At 41.8% G+C, this 18,769-nt stretch overlaps 1 protein-coding gene across 5 annotated transcripts in view; it reads right to left on the bottom strand.

Annotated features, from left to right (window-relative positions):
• The window catches only part of PTBP3 (polypyrimidine tract binding protein 3), a 242,861-nt gene that overhangs the window by 134,109 nt on the left and 89,983 nt on the right, over positions 1-18,769 (bottom strand). The window contains exons 1-2 of one of the 5 annotated variants that reach the window (XM_073549698.1): positions 2,774-3,009; positions 2,505-2,599 (exon numbers count right to left, since the gene is read on the bottom strand). The exons of 3 other annotated variants lie outside the window; for them this stretch is intronic. The gene's annotated coding sequence lies outside the window, so the exon portion shown is untranslated. Of the gene's footprint in view, positions 1-2,504; positions 2,600-2,773; positions 3,010-18,769 lie in introns of those variants that run through there. One more of the 5 variants, XM_073549697.1, reaches the window with a different exon arrangement.

The raw sequence follows: 18,769 nt of genomic DNA, 5'->3' as shown, positions 1-18,769 counted from the left end.
TTTTTGAATATTGGCACCACATTTGCTGTACGCCAGTCCTGTGGTACATACCCCAGTCCTGTAGTACAGGGTATCTGACTCTTTGCATCCCTGCCCATCAGCTATAAGAAGAGGTCGCAGCACTGCGGAGAGCGCAGAATCCTTGTGATTGTCTATGAGACCCAGTTCTGTATGTAAAGTAGCGCCTTTGCCGAATCCTGCAATAAATAGGACTGAGCTATAATACTGGATGCCGCTGTGACTATAAGGCCGGGATCACACACAGCGTAATACAGCCGAGTCTTGCAGGTTAAAACCAAGCTCTGGCGCCGGCACTCCGGAGCGGAGCGTGCAGCCGCACAGCAATACATGGAGCTGCATGCTCCGCTCCGTAGTCCTGGTGCCAGAACTTGGTTTTAACCTGCGAGACTCGGCCGTATCTCGCTGTAGTGTGACTCCGGCCTCAGTTATGTAGTCATGTTACTCTCACCTCATTTCTAACCTGCAGGTGCACAAATATGCTACATATTCACCACAGGATAAGTCTGAGCCTGTGTACCTCCAAATGCCAGGGCTCAATTTTAGTCCCAGTCTGGCCCAGGTTACCTCAAAATTATTGTAGAAAAAAAAAAAAGCTAAATAAAATATAATAAGGATCCGGTGTATTGTAGAAATCTGTGGAGTTTGTTGCCCACTAGAAGTAGAGTGGCCTCGTCTGAAAACGGCAGAAGTGACAAATGAGGAGTTTTAGAAAATATCTACATACTCTTATTCATCTAATAAAAAAGTGTATGAATCTGTTATTTATATTAAAAAAAAAGTAACTCAAATTATGTGTATATATTAACCTCAGACTTTCTTACGAGGCAAAGTCATGTACAAATCTCAGTGAGTACGAATCTCAGTGAAGAGAATTCAGCTAAAGGGAGGAGAGAGGAAATGATGATATAAAATATAATTTTTGTCTGTCATAATCAAGTGTAAAAGGTAAGAGACGTGCAGATTTCCAATAACAAGGCAGGTTTTGTGCATACGACGTCTATTCAGGCAGATTCTGCATCAAAAACTGCCTGAAAAAGCTCAAAAGAAGAACACATGCAATTCCATAATGATACAGCTCTCTTTTCATATGTTCAGTCTTTTAAGCATCTTTTAACTGCTTCAGGTTTCCAAAGACGCCAAGCGGTTAAAAAGAAGTGACCTGACCATTCTTCAGGCATTTTTCTGCTCTGAAGATGCTCCATATTTTGCAAGAGAAGTCAATAGGAGGGTGGTAATGGTTTCTTCGTTGTTCTTGATAGAGGTAAAACCCGTCCACAAAATGACAGCAGAGCAAAAAAAAAAGTAACATAAAAAATGGAAAAAAAAAAAGCAGTCAAAAACGCAAAAAACAAAGGGCTCGCACAACAACAAAAAAAATGCTAAAAAAAAAACAAAAAAAACCCATAAACATACACTTAAGGAAAAAAGACCGACTGAAAAAGATATCATGTGCATATACCCAAATGGGTCCTTTTTAAATGTGAATTCCGGTGCAGTTTCTACATGAAAACCACTTCAAATTCACTTTGAATAGGCACATGTTGCTATTTTTTTTTTCAACGTTTTTTTTTCTTCAACGTAGAAAAAACAGCACCGTGTCATGTCTTGAGGCATTTCTTCCTGGAAAAAAAAGTTCCACATTGACCACTGAAACAATAGAAGCTCCTCAAGCTGCACGCCCAAAAGCCATCAATGTCTGAACGCTTGTTTTGTATACTTTGATTTTCAACTAATCAATTCACAAATATTTACTAATCAATTTCCAAAAATTGCTATATGGCGGATAGGTGGCCTAAAAAAAAAAATTACATACACATTATATACACACACACGCACACACTATTACTACTAAAAATTTTAATTAAGAAAAGTAGACTACAATAAGAAAAGAAACCCTGAACACACCCCATCATCAAGCGTTATGCCATTTTATAGCATGCAACATCACAATTTACTAAAGGAATTTCAAAATAAAGACTACAAAAAAAAATTATGCATGCAAGTTTCAATGAACGTAATGTGGTTGATGCTATATAATAGGCTATCCAAGGAACGCGGTTAGTCATCTTAGTGACGCATACATATAACAAGCTATCCAGGGACTCAGTCATGATGGTGATGCATGCAACTAGGCCAATATATTGCCTCTTTTTGCTGTAGATGTTAATTTTCCCACTTTACTGACACACACATAAAAAAATAACCAATGTAATCCATCCAGTGTAACATATACCGTACATACTAATATTCTCCTTTAATAACCTCTACATAGCCAACACATTCAACAGTCCTTCACTTCTTCTTTCTACCATTCAAAACGTGGCTTTAACCCCTTTTCATGACATTTCACTCGGGGGCCCAATGACCTACGCAAAATATATTCTAGAATCGCTCACTTTAATGTGTCTTTTACTAGAATTGCCAGTACACAGAGCAACAAATGAGTTGGAACGTAGCACACAGGGCAATCATGTCATACTTACCAAACAGGAAGCATATATTTATTTCATTTGTGAAGCTGCGTAATAACCTCCGTGATTCAATACACAGCAAGAAGCGACGATAGAAAGTACATTATCTGACGAAAGTAAAAAAAAACATTCGACAGGTTTAGATACATCTACCAAAATGAAAAAAAGTATCGGAAAGAAGAAGAAGAAGAAGAAGAAGAAGAAGAAGAAGACAGGGCTGCCCTTCGCCTGCTGTAAAGCAGTTGGGTGTATCATTGCCATGAAACTACAAGCTATAGTACCTTTTACAAGTTGCGTGTCCCTGGCAAGTCTTCAGACGAGGTGACACCACGGTCCAGCCGTGACCGAGGGTGGCGGAGATGACAAGCTGCCATGTAGGCCTCTAGCATGAGAAGCAGATTTCAGAAAGAAAGAGAAGAGAGAGAGAGAGAGAGCCAGAGGGAAGCAGGATAGAAAAGAGGAAGCAGTGGGAGCTGCTCACAGTAGATAAACAAATTACCCTCACACAAAAGAGGGCTGTCATTTCGGCAAACAGCACAGATGAATGAGAGCTGAGAGAGGGGAGGGAGGGGACTAGGACACACAGCTCTCCTCAACAGGTGATCTATACAAGCACAGCACGCCTGCTGCTACTTCGCCTCCTTTTTACTTACCGAATCATTTTTTTCCCCCGATCACCATTCGGTTACCCATTATAGAAAGCCCCAATGTGAGCAAGTAGGTTTAAACGGACATATCACTTTACATAATAATTGTTAACAGGTTGGCAAACTCACTGCTTGTAATATACAAAAAGGTCAATGACGTCGGGTACAAAAAAAACAAAACATTCTGTGTACACTAATCAATTAAGTCTCGATTGCTGGGGAATGTGATTTCTTAACCTAGCCATATATGTGGCTATAAATAAGCTACCTATAATGTAAAGTGCTGCGGAATATGTTGGAGCTATAGAAATAAAATGATTATTTTTATTATTCCCTTCATTAACTGGTATCAGTTGAATATACGCAGTCGTGGATCAGGTGGAAGGACTAGCACCAGAACCAGGTGGAAGGACTAGCACCAGAACCAGGTGGAAGGACTAGGACCAGAACCAGGTGGAAGGACCAGCACCAGAACCAGGTGGAAGGACCAGCACCAGAACCAGGTGGAAGGACCAGCACCAGAACCAGGTGGAAGGACCAGCACCAGAACCAGGTGGAAGGACTAGGACCAGAACCAGGTGGAAGGACTAGCACCAGAACCAGGTGGAAGGACTAGGACCAGAACCAGGTGGAAGGACCAGCACCAGAACCAGGTGGAAGGACCAGCACCAGAACCAGGTGGAAGGTCATTCAGTTCATTTTCGTATTTGACAACATAATTCTTCAGAAATATTTTCATATAAACTTACTTCTATTTTGTCAGGATCAAAAAAGAGATTTTCGACATCGGTAGGCACAACTGGCCGTGTTTAGCCATTTTACAATATGGATTACTGCCTTTAACCCCAATAAAAAGGGTCCATTTACTAGGCCAACAAAACTCAAAAAGTTTGTTAGGAAAGATTTCAGAATTCACGGATTCAACTTGTTTGTGGTCTTTAATAAAAAACAGTAGATGTATAGGAAAGAGAATAAGGGGAACCAGATAAATAAGAAGCCAATGTCAGCCTTGTCTGTCTGGCTACTGAGAGGTGGAAAGAGCAGCTGCTGGCTGTGTCGGCCTATACTCCTCCTCCTGCTGCCCTGCTAGCATGCCGCCTATTGTCTAAAGGATCAATTATTAAAGAGACCCTCTTCATCTTGTAATAAGATACCCCACATTCTAACAAAAAAAGACAAACCACCTTATCATTAGACTGCCCGAAAGCCACAGGCTTCATAAGGGAAACATTGAAGCAAAAGCAAAGCGACAAATTAACAAGACTTCCGCTAGAAGATAAAATAGAAATGTGTTACATGTTTGCACTACCATTCTTTAAACACAATTTCTTTATAAACTACAGAATCTGGTTACTGAGCTTTATTCATTCATTTGTTAGGTAATACAACATATATGTAAATCATAGATAGATATATTTATATATATCATCCGCACTTCCCATGACAAACTTGTATACCTGCATAAGGAGCTTTGAACATTTTCAGCATTGCTCATTAGCATATAGGTTATAAAGAAATTTACACAGAAATGAAAAGTGCAAACCAGGAATACATTTACCCAGGTTCAATGAATTACTTTGTCACCATAGATGCAATAATTAATTCTCTGGCTGCCCGTTATCGGTTGCTACAGCCATGTCTATGGCCTCTTAAACAATAAACCCTGACTGTCACAAGTGTAGATTTGCAACAGCTGAAGAGGCAGTGATGGGGCATCACTGCTTATCTACTCTTACTACCTGTGGAGTGGAACACAAGCCACATATTAGATCACTGCTCGTCATTAGACCACAAGCAAGCTGAAAAGTCATGCAATTTCACATTTAGAACTATACATAGACACATATTTTGAAAAACAATGGTATATGCAAGATTCTGGCTTCTGATGAATAAAAAACTGCTTGTATTTTCCACGTCTGTCTCTGAGGTACCTAGCAGTTTAGCCAACTGTTAGTGACACCCAGATTATCCTCTTACTGGGTTGCATCTATCACATAAAGGCATCCTCATGGCCTGAATGGAGAGATGTTTTAACCCCTTCACTACCAAGGGTGGTTTGCACGTTAACTCCCGGGCCAATTTTTACAATTCTGACCACTGTCCCTTTATGAGGTCATAACTCTGAAACGCTTCCATGGATCCCGGTGATTCTGACACTGTTTTCTCATGACATATTGTACTTCATGTTAGTGGTAAAATTGCGTTTAAATAACTTGCGCTTATTTGTGAAAAAAAACGGAAATTTGGCGAAAATTTTGAAAATTTTGCAATTTTCCAACTTTGAATTTTTATGCCCTTAAATCACAGAGATACAGCACACAAAAAACTTAATAAATAACATTTCCCACATGTTTACTTTACATCAGCACAATTTTGGAACCAAAATTTTTTTTGTTAGGAAGTTATAAGGGTTAAAAATTGACCAGCGATTTCTCATTTTTGCAGCACCATTTTATTTTTAGGGACCACATCACATTTGAAGCCACTTTGAGGGGTCTATATGATAGAAAATACCCAAAAGTGACACCATTCTAAAAACTGCACCCCTTAAGGTGCTTAAAACCACATTCAAGAAGTTTATTAACCCTTTAGGTGCGTCACAGGAATTTTTTGAATATTTAAAAAAAAATGAACATTTAACTTTTTTTCACAAAAAAAATACTTCAGGTTCAATTTTCTTTATTTTACCAAGGGTAACAGGAGAAATTGGACTGCAAAAGTTATTGTGCAATTTGTCCTGAGTACGCTGATACCTGATATGTGGGGGGAAACCACTGTTTCGGCGCATGGCAGACCTCAGTAGGGAAGGAGCACCGTTTGACTTTTTCAATGCAAAATTGGCTGGAATTCAGATCGGACGCCATGTCACGTTTGGAGAGCCCCTGATGTACCTAAACAGTGGAAACCCCCCCAAGTGACCCCATTTTGGAAACTAGACCCCCCAAGGAACTTATCTAGATATGTGGTGAGAACTTTGAACCCACAAGGGCTTCACAGAAGTTTATAACGTACAGCGGTACAATTAAAAAATCATATTTTTTCCACAAAAATTATCTTTTCACCCCCAATTTTTATTTTTCCAAGGGTAACAGGACCCTGAAAGTTATTGTGCAATTTGTCCTGAGTACGCTGATACCCCATATGTGGGTGTAAATGACTATTTGGGCGCATAGCAGAGCTCGGAAGGGAAGCAGCGCCATTTGACGTTTTTGGCTAGAATTGAGATCGGACACCATGTCGCGATTGGAAAACCCCTGATGTACCAAAACAGTGGAAACCCCCCACAAATGACACCATTTTGGAATCTAGACCCGCCAAGGAACTTATCTAGATGTGTGGTGAGAACTTTGAACCCCCAAGGGCTTCACAGAAGTTTATAACATACAGCCGTACAATTAAAAAATCATATTTTTTCCACAAAAGTGATCTTTTCACCCTCAATTCTTATTTTTCCAAGAGTAACAGGACCCTAAAAGGTATTGTGCAATTTATCCTGAGTGCGCTGATACCCCACATGTGGGGGTAAACCACTATTTGGGCGCATGGCAGAGCTCGGAAGGGAAGCAGCACCATTTGACGTTTTTGGCTGGAATTGAGATCGGACACCATGTTGCGTTTGGAAAGCCCCTGATGTACCAAAACAGTAGAAACCCCCCACAAATGACACCATTTTGGAAACTAGACCCCCCCAAGGAACTTATCTAGATGTGTGGTGAGCACTTTGAACCCCCCAGTGCTTCACAGAAGTTTATAACGCCCAGGCGTGAAAATAAAAAAATCGTATTTTTTCCACAAACATCATCTTTTAGTCCCCATTTTTTTATTTTCCCAAGGGTAACAGGAGAAATTGGACCCCAAAAGATGTTGTCCAATTTGTCCTGAGTATGCTGACACCCCATATGTGGGAGAAAACTACTGTATGGGGACATGTTGGGGCTCGGAAGGGAAGTAGTGACGTTTTGGAATGCAGACTTTGATGGAATGGTCTGCGGGTGTCATGTTGCCTTTGGAGAACCCCTAATGTACCTAAACAGTGGAAACCCCCCACAAATGACCCCATTTTGGAAATTAGACCCCCCTGAGCAACTTATCTAGATGTGTGGTGAGCACTTTGAACCCCCAAGGGCTTCACAGAAGTTTATAATGCCCAGGCATGAAAATAAAAAAATCGTATTTTTTCCACAAACATGATCAATTAGTCTCCAATTTTTTTATTTTCCCAAGGGTAACAGGAGAAATTGGATGCCAAAAGTTGTTGTACAATTTGTCCTGAGTACGCTGATACCTCATATGTGGGAGAAAACTACTGTATGGGCACACGTCGGGGCTCGGAAGGGAAGTAGTGACGTTTTGGAATGCAGACTTTGATGGATTGGTCTGCGGGTGTCATGTGCGTTTGGAGAGCCCCTGATGTACCTAAACTATTGAAACTCCCCACAAGTGACCCCATTTTGGAAACTAGACCCCCCACGGAACTTATCTAGATGTGTGGTGAGCACTTTGAACCCCCAAGTGCTTCACAGAAGTTTACAACGCCCGGGCGTGAAAATAAAATAAATCATTTTTTTCCACAAAAATGATATTTTTGCCCCCAATTTTTTATTTTCCTAAGGGTAACAGGAGAAATTGGACCCCAAAAGTTGTTTTGTAATTTGTCCTGAGTAGGCTGATACCCTACATGTGGGGGTAAAACACTGTTTGGGCGCATGGCAGAGCTTGGAAGGGAAGGAGCACCATTTGACTTTTTCAACGCAGAATTGGCTGGAATTGAGATCAGACGCCATGTTGCCTTTGGAGAGCACCTGATGTGCCCAAACAGTGGAAACCCCCCAATTATAACTCCAACTCTAACCCCAACACACCCCTAACCCTAATCTGTGCCCTAGCCCTAGCCCTAACCCTAACCCTAATGGGAAAATGGAAATAAATACATTTTGTTTTAGTTTTATTATTGTTCCCTAAGGGGGTGATAACAGGGGGTTTGATTTACTATTTATGGCGGTTTTTATGTTTGGCGGCTGTCAGACGCTAAAAGACGCTTTTTATTGTAAAAATAGTTTTTGCATCACCACATATTGTGAGCTATAATCTTTCCGTATTTTGACCCACCGAGTCATGTGAGGTCTTATTATTTGCGGGACGAGTTGACGTTTTCAATGGTACCATTTTCGGGCACGTGACATTTTTTGATCGCTTTTTATTCCGATTTTTGGTACGCAATGAACAAAAACCAGCATTTCATTAATTTCTTTTGGGGGGTGCGTTTACACCGTTCCGCGTGCGGTAAAATTGATAAAGCGTTTTTATTCTTCGGGTCAGTACGGTTACAGCAATACCTCATTTAGGTCGTTTTTTTATGTTTTGTTGTTTTTTTGCAATGAAAACAATTTTATATAAAAAATAATTATTTTTGTATCGCTTTATTCTGCGAGCTATAACTTTTTTATTTTTTTGCGGATGACGCTGTATGGTGGCTCGTTTTTTGTGGGACAAGATGACATTTTCAGCGGTACCATGGATATTTATATGCGTATTTTTGATCGCGCGTTATTGCATTTTTTGTTCGGTGGTATGATAATAAATCATAATTTTTTGCTTCGTTTTTTATTTTTATTTTTTAAGGGGTTCGCTAAAGGGGTTAACTAATGGGACAGTTTTATAGGGCGGGTCGCTACGGACGCGGCGATACCAAATATGTGTACTTTTATTGTTTTGGTTTTTTTTTATTTTGAAAAAATTGATTTATTGGGGAATATTTTTTTTTTTTTACTAATTTATTTAGCGATTTTTTTAAAATTATCTTTAACACTTTTTTTTTTTACTTTATTACCTTGTCCCAGGTGGGACATCACTGTCCTGTGACAGATCGCTGATCTGTCACATCACAGATCACTGTGACAGATCAGCAATCTGTCACAGGCAGTTCTGCAGACTTCCTCATGCCTGCGCTTTGCAGGCAGTGAGGAAGTCAGCTCCCTACAGGCCCCCGAAGGCCCCCGTCACCAACTTGGATCCAGGGGCCTGTAGGGAAAGAGACCCCCGCAGCAGCGCTGCACATTGCGCTGCCGTGGGGGGCTCAGGGAAGCACGGAGGGAGTCCCCTCCCTGCCGATGCTTCCCTTTAACCCCAGGTACACCGCGATCGTGTTTGATCGCGGTGAACAAGGGGTTAACGTGTCGGGGGGCGGTCCGTGACCACCCCTGACACATTGTGCCGGGTGTCAGCTGTGATAATCAGCTGACACCCGGCCGCGATCAGCGGCGCTCACCACGTGGGCGCCGCTGATCGCTGGGACGTAATATTCCATCCATGGTAATTAGGTCCAGGGTCACATGGACGGAATATTATGTCCATTGTAGGTAAGGGGTTAAATAATGTCTCTCTCTTTAGAGGACCTGTTCTGTCCTGGACTACACATGTAAAGTCTCTACGTTGGGGGTGACCACAGACCATTTCTGGGTTCTCATCCTTTTTAGCTGTTTTGGTCACTTTTGCAATTTTCATTGCTCTCACCCCTATAGTTACTGTACAGCAGCATGAGGCAGTGTCTACAATCCATAGAAGTTGCTCAGGTAGTGCAGCTCATCCAGGATGGCACATCAATGCAAGCTGTGGCAAAAAGGGTCACTGTGTCTGTCAGCACAGTTGAGAGCATGGAGAAGATACCAGGAGAAAGGCCAGTACAACAGGAGACATGGAGTGGCCCGTAGGAGGAACAGGAAGAGAAGTGCCAGAGCCCTGCAAAATGACCTCCAGCAGATCACTAACATCCATATATCTGCTCAAACTGTCAGAAACAGACACCATGAGGGTGGTATGAGTGCCCAACATCCACAAGTGGGTGTTGTTCTCACAGCCCAACACCATGTAGGACGATTGGCATTTGCAGAGAACACCAAGATTGGCAGATTCGACATTGGTACCATGTGCTCTTCACGGATGAGAACAGGCTCACACTAAGCACATGTGACAGACGTGACAGTCTGGAGACGCTGTTGAGAACATTCTCCTGCCTACAACATTTTCCAGCATGACCAGTTTGGAAGTGGGTCAGTAATGGTGTGGGGAAGCATTTCTTTGGAGGGCCGCATAGCCCTCCATGTGCTAGCCAGAGGTACCCTGACTGCCATTAGGTATCGTTAATGAGATCCTCAGACCCATTGTGAGACCATATGCAGGTGCCCCTGGGTTCCTTCTGATGCATTACAAAGCTAAGCCTCATGTGGCTTAAGTGTGTCAGCAGTTCCTGCATGATGAAGGCATTGATGCTAAGGACTGGCCTGCCCATTCTCTAGACCTGAATCCAATCAAACACTTCTGGGACATTATGTCTTGTTCCATCCACCAAAGTCATGTTGCACCACAGACTGTCCAGGAGTTCACTGGAGGTTTAATCCAGGTCTGGAAGGAAATCCCTCAAGAGAACATCAGGAGCATGTCCAGGTTTTGTCGGGAGGTCATACAGGCATGTGGAGGCCACACACACACTACTGAGCATCATTTCTTTGTCTTGAAGAATTTCCACTTCAGCTGGATCAGCCTGTAATTTGATTTTCCACTTTGATTTTGAGTATCTTTCCAAATCCAGACCTCCATGGGATATTAATTTTCATTTACATTGATCATTTTTATGTTTTTTTGTTCTCAACACATTCCACTATGTAATGGGTAGAGATTTGCAACTGGAATAGTTTATTCATTGATATCTAGGATGTGATATTTTAGTGTTCCCTTTATTTTTTTTTTGAGCAGTGTACTTGAATTGATGTAGTGTTTTAATGTGTAGTATTCAGCACACACTAAAGAACTGACCCTACCACTTAGCTGCTACACAGGAATTAGTTCCATGGATGCAGTTTAGGTCATAAAATGTGTCAACCATAGTTGCTAGTTACAGTAGTAGCAGTGAGGCAGCCACAGCAAGGATGTGTAGAGCAGATTTCTCCCTGTTCCAGTAGGCTGACACAGAGGGACTATCTGAAGAAAATGTAGTGCAGTATTCCTGTTTCACCCTCTAATAGGAGGAATGTCCTGATTCACAGATGCACCCAACTCTACTAGGATTCGGAGACGTCAAGAAGCAGATGATGAAATGGATCACCAACCTACAGGTAATGACAAAAAGAAGATACTGGGATCTGCAGGTCCACTAGGTTGTAGAAACTCCATATAGAGTGGAAGATATATGGGAAAATAGGAGTTTAGTTTAGTCTTCCAGGTTAGCCAGCAGCTCCTACGGATTGCCCTTGAACATAATCTAGTCTGGGGATGAGTTTTCAAGTTCTATCCAATGTGTATGGGGACTTGTAAGGTCAATCTAGTACATTCTTACACCCCCAGTGCACTTTCAGTTGGAAGATAAATTTGAAGCATACCCTATAAAAATAAATCTTTTGTGAGCTGCAGAAGTGTATAACACATTTTTTTAATAGAGTTGCAGGCTTCATGTCAGAAGAACTCTGCATGCCTCCAAGATCCTCTAAATTGGTGCTGTGCTCCTGCACTTTGTTTTCATAGCAAACTAGGCCTCAGATCATCAAATCAGAGGCAATGTTTCTAGCACCAGTAAGAAAATGAAAGGAATAGCAAGATGTGACTGGTTTGTACAAGACCCAATGTCCTGTGCTGAGACTGCGGTGCCACAATATAACCATAAGAAGTGTTATCATAGGAACACTGGCAAAGAAACTCTTATCTGAGGGGGCATGTCACGTCAGCGTATGATACCTTGAGAGAGAAGATATTTATATTTGTAAATTACCCGTAGCATATTGAAAAATCTGTTTTAAACATGATATGGTAGATCTCCTTTAATGAGGTTGTCTAGTACTTTATATTAATGGATTATATTTGGGATAGGTCATCAATATCAGACTGGTGGGGATGTTACACCCGACACCACAACCGATAATCTGTTCTCAGAGCTGGCAGCGTCCATAAATGATCAGTTGCGTAACAGCACAGCTCCCTCAACTGTATATTGGGTGCGGCTAGGTTCTGTAAATCTGCCGTTTTGGAATAAATAGAGTGGGATCTCCAGTACCTTGCTGTGACAACTATACACGTGACTGAGCCAAGCTTTTCTGCTCTGCAACTGATCACTTCTTGATGCTCCCAGCGCCAAGAACAGCTAATCGGTGGGGATGCCAGTTGTCACACTTTCACAACGAAAGGCTATCAATACAAAGTACTAGACAACCCCTTTACAGGGATACTGACAGCTGATTTCTGCTGCCCAAACTGAGGGCAGCCTAAATCAGAGCCAGGTTGCAAGATTGCAGAGAGGCATGTTATTTTCTGACACGCTCCAGGGTTTCAGGGACAGTCTAGTCTGAGGATCCCAAGTCAAGTTTTCCCAGTATTGCTCCAGATATTTGACAGTTGTACACACATGGGAGAGACCTGTCAATCAACCAGAGCAACGTAAGGAGAATGTTCTGTCTCCAACATCTGATTTATAATCCTCGATTATCTGCTTGTTAATGTTTTCAGTGTTTCTGGCTCACTCTGGTGACCAGAGTCATAACCGCAGTGTTATTGTGTTATTTTAATTTCACTTTGATCCTTGTATTTTTTCCCTCCGTTGCAGTGCATTCTGGTAAGCTTTTGTAGTGCATTCTGGTAAGGTTGCAATGCATCCTGGTAGCCTTTGCAAAGGATTGGGGTATTTTCCCTCCAGTTCTCAATTTTCCTTCTGTCTGCATTCAGGAAGCATCTCCTTTCTCTTCTCCCCTTGTGATAGCATCGCTGGTATGTATTTATGCTTTCTGTATCTAATTCCTGTCTCATATTAGCCTGGTTAACTAGTCCTTCGCTGGTTATCTATTAGTGCAGATGTTGATTTATAATGTATTATGTATATATGAATTCCTGATGTACCCTGTATTGACGGAGTGTATATATATGTTTTGCTTGTAGTTTCACTACGCATCAATATACCATCACATTCAATAAAGCACAGGTTCAACTACAGTCTCCTTAATGGACCTCGGTATAGCGGTTTAGCTGCCTGTATAGCTACATGAATTCTGCTTCATTTATGGAGACAGAACAGAGAATTTAGCCGGGGTGGCACAGTGCTAGTGACTTTCACATTGTGGTCCTCGGCTTGATCTGTATCCTCTCTGAAAAACAGGAGTGTTTCAGAGAAAAGTATGCCTGGCTGTAGTCATGCTGCCTGTGATTTGGGCAGAATGAATCAGACAGGTTACCTTTTAATATTTGTGGGCTGGACATAGATTTGGGATACATCATGAAAGCTCATTGCATGTGATTACTGTATTTCATATGTGTAGCAGGTACATACACTATGTCTTGACATATTTCTGTTTGCTCTCCAAGCTTACTAAAATCCCTAAGGCAATTGTATGTTTGTGAACAATGTATTTGAGGTGTGACCATGAATTACTAATGGCGTCATAGCATCACTGACTCATGTCAGACTTTGCTAAAGAGGTATAACTCCCCCAGAATCTAGGATATCAGAGTGTTACTACATAATGCCTCCTTAGATTTACACTAACTCACAGGTGTCCAATCTTTGTTTTAGGTTAAGGGCCGCATTGTAGCATTGTGCTATTTCAAGGTGCCACAATAAGGCTATGTGCACACGTTGCGGACTTTGATGCGGATCCGCAGCGTTTTTGAACGCACGGAATTGCATCAGATCCCCAGTGTAGTGAACAAACAAAGTTAGTCAATGTGAAATTCAGAATTGCACATGCTGCGGAAAAATACGAGCAGATTTGCAGCATTTTATTTTCCGCAGCATGTCAATTCTTTTTGCGGATCTGCAGCGTTTCTGCACCCAATGACTTCCATTGAGTCAGTCAAATCTGCTCAAAACCGAAGGTGTAAAAAAGATTTACAGTTTTGCTGCGGAGTTGCATGTGAAAAACGCATACACATACTCACCAAACAGCTGATCCCCAATGCCCTCGTTTGCCTGCAAAAAACATAAAATAATAAATCAACAGTATACTCCTTGTTCCGATGTAATCCATTTAATAACAATTGTCCCATGACGATCTCTCCTGTAGAGCTGTCACTTGGGAGATGTGACCACTCTACACGGCTCCGGTGATACAGTGACTGGAGGTAATCCTCCGCAGTGTATCGCTCCGCCACCTAGAGGTCACCGGAGTTCGTCCTGTCACTTGCAGCACTGCTGCGTGAGAAAATTCTCATGCTGCGGTAGTGCCATAAAGTGAGAGCACGAACTCTGATGAAGTACACTGCGGGAGTATTATCTGCAGTCATTGTGTCACCGGAGGCCCGGTAGAGCAGTCACATCTCCCGATGTGACTGCTCTACACGGGAGATCGTAGTGGGACACTTGTTATTAAATTGATTACATCGGAACAGGGAGTATTTGTGTTGGTTTATTTTAATTTTTTTGCAGGAGAATGAGGGTGTTGCAGGAATTAGGCGTATAATAAACATGAGAAGCTGTGTTGTGCTTTATTTCATTAAAATACTTTATTTGGGCTTTGTAGTTATTTAACCTGTAACAACTATAGGATTAGTAATGGATAGGAGTCTTTTTGACAGCTCTTTATTACTATGCCGTTGGATTTATGTCACCAAACAATACAAAGGTGACATCAACCCCACAACTATTACCCCACTTGCCACCGCTACAGGGCAAGTATGAAGAGAGAGGCTAAGTGCCGGAATTGGCACATCTTAGAGATGCGACATTTCTGGGGCGGCTGAGAGCTGGCGTTTGTAGCCGGGGGGCAATATCCATGGCCCCTTCCTAGGCTATTAATATCAGCCCACAGCTGTCTGCATAGCCTTTCTTGGTTATTAATTATAGGGGGACCCCCATGTCTTTTTTGGGGGGCTCCCCTATTTTAATAGCCAGTAAAGGCTAATTATACAGCTGTGAGCTGATATTAATAGTCTCGAAAGATTCATGGGTATTACCCCCATCCCAGGCAATAAACATCTGCCCCCAGACGCTGGCTTTCCCTGTTCTGGTTTTGAAAATTGCGCGGGAGCCCATACAATTTTCCCTTTTTTTTTTAAAATTAAACAGATATTGTGTTTAAGGCCGGGGTCGCACTTGCAAGAAACTTGCATGAGTCTCGCAACTCAATACCTGCCACTTCCGCCGGCACTCAGGACTATCTATCTATAGCAGGGGTCCCCAACCTGTAGCTTGGGAGCCACATGTGGCTCGCAGGTCCGTGATGTGTGGCTTGCGACTGTCTGCCAGCTTGGTGCACTATCACCAGGTGTAGCAAACAGCTGTTAAGAGCAGTTCTCCAGATGGTGATTTTTGTGTGTAGCCCTGCACAGAAGGGCAGATCTGAATGGGGGTAAGATAGGAAACCCTGAAGCTTGGCATACTGCCTTGGTGTGATTTCAGTCTAAAAGCTTTGACTGTAATTATACCAGTAATGGAGGCTTTAGTTGTCACTACTGTGAGTGGGGCAGAAGCTGAATGTGGCTCAAGACCCTCTCTCAGATTTGAATGCAGCTCAAGACCATCTTTAACAGATGAATGTGACTCAAGGTCAGAAAGGTTGGGGACCTCTGCTCTAGACACACAGAAATATAACATTTTTGTACTTTGAAGACCGTTCATGTTCACATATGCATACTTCAACTTTTTAAAAGCATTCATTCACATAGGGTTAATATGTACATCCTTATTCTGTGAGAGTCAGTAAAGGTCACCACACACATTAAATAACTGTTGGCCGAATAATAGTTCAGCCAGCAGTTATCTCTCCCAACTCACACATACACAGGAAGGTTTGGCCAAGCTCTCCTTTATTCTCTTGAGAAAGCTGCTGCCAGACATCTCTAGCAAAATTGATTGGCCATTGCAATTCAACAGGTCAGATCCTTCTCTCCCCAAAAACTATTTGTCATGGAAGACACAGTAGTCCCCCATAAATATATTGGACTATCAGCCACTCCTGCAGATATTGACAGGTTCCGACCACTTTAGCCTCATATGTATGGAAGTCTTAAAGATGACCTTTCACCAATTTTTGCCATATAAACTGTACATTCCTGCACATAGTGGCAGGAACATACATAAACTTTTTTCTTCTCAATTCTGTTGTGCAGGGCACCAGTATCACTGGCACCAAAATTCTTGTGTTTCAGCTGGGCGTTTCATTTTGTTCAGCTATGTTGGTGTGTATTTTCATTCAACTATGATGCAGTCCAATCATAAAAAGGCAGCGACATACGGAGGAAAAAGTAAATGACCACAGTTCTGACGCCCATTGAGGTCAGGAAATGTGCCAGCATTTTAACTACGAGCCCTCGGTCTTCAGCTGCTCTCCCGTATTGCTCCTCACTCTTCCTACCCTTGTCTATCTTCTCTTCTGGCACCTTTCTAAAGCCTTACGTCGTCCTTTATCTGTCTTATGTGACAATGCCTACTTCCTTTAACTTCCTGTTAGAAAAGTGACAGGTGATTGGACAGACAGGAGCATCAGATTGAAGAAGATCATTGGAGCAGCCAAGGACCGAGGATAAGTATGCAGGCTTGTGCATGATTATATTCTATACATTGTTGACACGGGTAGCAGTCGTACCCATGTTATTCTATGGGGCCGTGCAATTTGGTCAGAACAAAAAACATTGGTGACAAGTCAGATTTTGATCCGAGTGTCACATATAAATCAGGAATGCATGTCTATGGGTCTATGGAAAACATCAGACCACACACAGATGACATCTGCGTGCAGTTCAATTTTCACGGACTGGCAGAATGGAGAAAAATCGACCGTTTTTTTTTTTTCAGATGAAGTGAAAATGGTTGTGTGCCTCTTCCCTTAATTAGTGCAAGGTCCTCTTCAAGAGTCAATCTGCAAAGAAGCATTTAGTTGCCATTTTATAATATTATTTGCATATATGGCCTCATTATGAAGGTAGAGCTAATCTATAAAACTTATTACTATGTCCTCTTTATATCTTCCTGTAAGCCAGGGAGGGACAATACTTTTTTAGATTGTAAGATGTAGCAACATAACTGGTTTGATCAGGAATGTAAATGAGCAAGGCGCAGCATTCTTCCTTATACACAAAAGAAAAATAGAGTAAAAACGATCCACAGAAGAAATAGTAAAAATAGAGTACTTTTATATTTTATATTGTGCTACTGCATGTGTTTTTTCTGCACCTGTATCCCTCCTCTGACGGAACGTTGTATTATTGTGACCTTGTTCTTTGTAATATGTATTGGTGACTCATATTTTTAAGATTAATAAAAGTACTCTATTTTTACTATTTCTTCTGTGGATCCTTTTTACTCTATTTTTCTTTTGTGTATATGGCATTCTGAGAGTAATTCCATGGCTAGTGCATGCGGAGATGTGGTCTTTTTAGGTCAGGGCCACTTTCCATAATATGTATACTGTCCGTAGTTTTTTGTTTGCAGCATTCTTCCTTGTCTGCAAAACGGTCACGGCAGAAGGGTGCATTCATGTGCCTGCTTCAGCACATATGATACATTTGGGTTTCATCTCACACATATCCATTTACTTCTTGAATGCACCAATTTGTGCCTTACATCAGACATACAGTATACATGTCTTAGTGAGGTTTGTTTTACAGACACCCGGTCCACAAAAAAACATGGACAGATACACAGCTCCATAGATTATAATGGGTTCTATCCATGAAAACCATGGCACGACCATGGCACATTTGAACAACAGAAATATGAATGAGACATACTGTAGAAGTTAATCTACTGTAAAGTTCCTCCAGGAGATACACACATGTCCTCAAGTTATGACTAGAGATGCACAAACCCAAACTTACGAATTTGGCATTTTTACCAGACAGTGAGATTGTGGGACTGAGAATTTATTTTTCCTTTCCCAGTTGGGTAACATTTATTTTCAATGGGATTCAGGTTCTGGTTGAAGTTCAGGTATTGTTCTCCTACCCAAACTTTGAAATAAAGTTTGGGTCGAGTACCAGAATACAAACTTCTACCTGTCCGACCATACCTAGTTATGATGTTAAAGGGGTTGTTAAGGCTGAAATGTAAAGTATGTAGTCCCTTTATGTGATTGCAGATTGTTGAATCATGACAGTTGGAAATGCGCACATTGTTACAATTCCCCTCTATTCCCCATGCGGATGGGTGATCACAAACCTGCATGTGTTACGCACAGTGTAGGAAAGACTAAGTCCAACATGAAGGTATTAGGGGAAGAGAGCCCAACACTAGGGAAGGGGTGAGTGGAAATCCTTTTCTTAAATACTTCTAACAGCTTACATCTACCACCCATGCAATAACATTTTGCTCTCACCCATGATTATTGAACACGTATTCAACAGTGTATACAGGCCATCTGGCTTTCTGTTTCTAACTATCGTCTTATAGGGTGAGATAGGAGGGACAGCCGTTGGACGAGTGGGGGCGCCATTCTCGTTATCTTAGGGTGCCAACCTCCGCATCTAGGTAGGCGGTCAGGTAGTTGTGTATCTAGGGCCAGATCACCTATCCATGCACTTTGACTGAGTGAGAATGATGTTTTTGAGCACCTTAATATCACTGGTTCTGGGACAGAGACATCTTTTTGGAGCTAATGGATTTTTTGTAAGGTATTTAACCTTAAGGCCGGGATCACACAGCGAGATACGGCCGAGTCT

This window comes from Dendrobates tinctorius, unplaced genomic scaffold (genome assembly GCF_039654945.1).
Source record: "Dendrobates tinctorius isolate UK_male_01 unplaced genomic scaffold, ASM3965494v1 ptg000160l, whole genome shotgun sequence".
NCBI classification, from domain to species: Eukaryota; Metazoa; Chordata; class Amphibia; order Anura; family Dendrobatidae; genus Dendrobates; species Dendrobates tinctorius.
The sequence above is the reverse complement of the archived record's forward strand: the minus strand, read 5'-3'. Positions and strand labels throughout refer to the sequence as shown.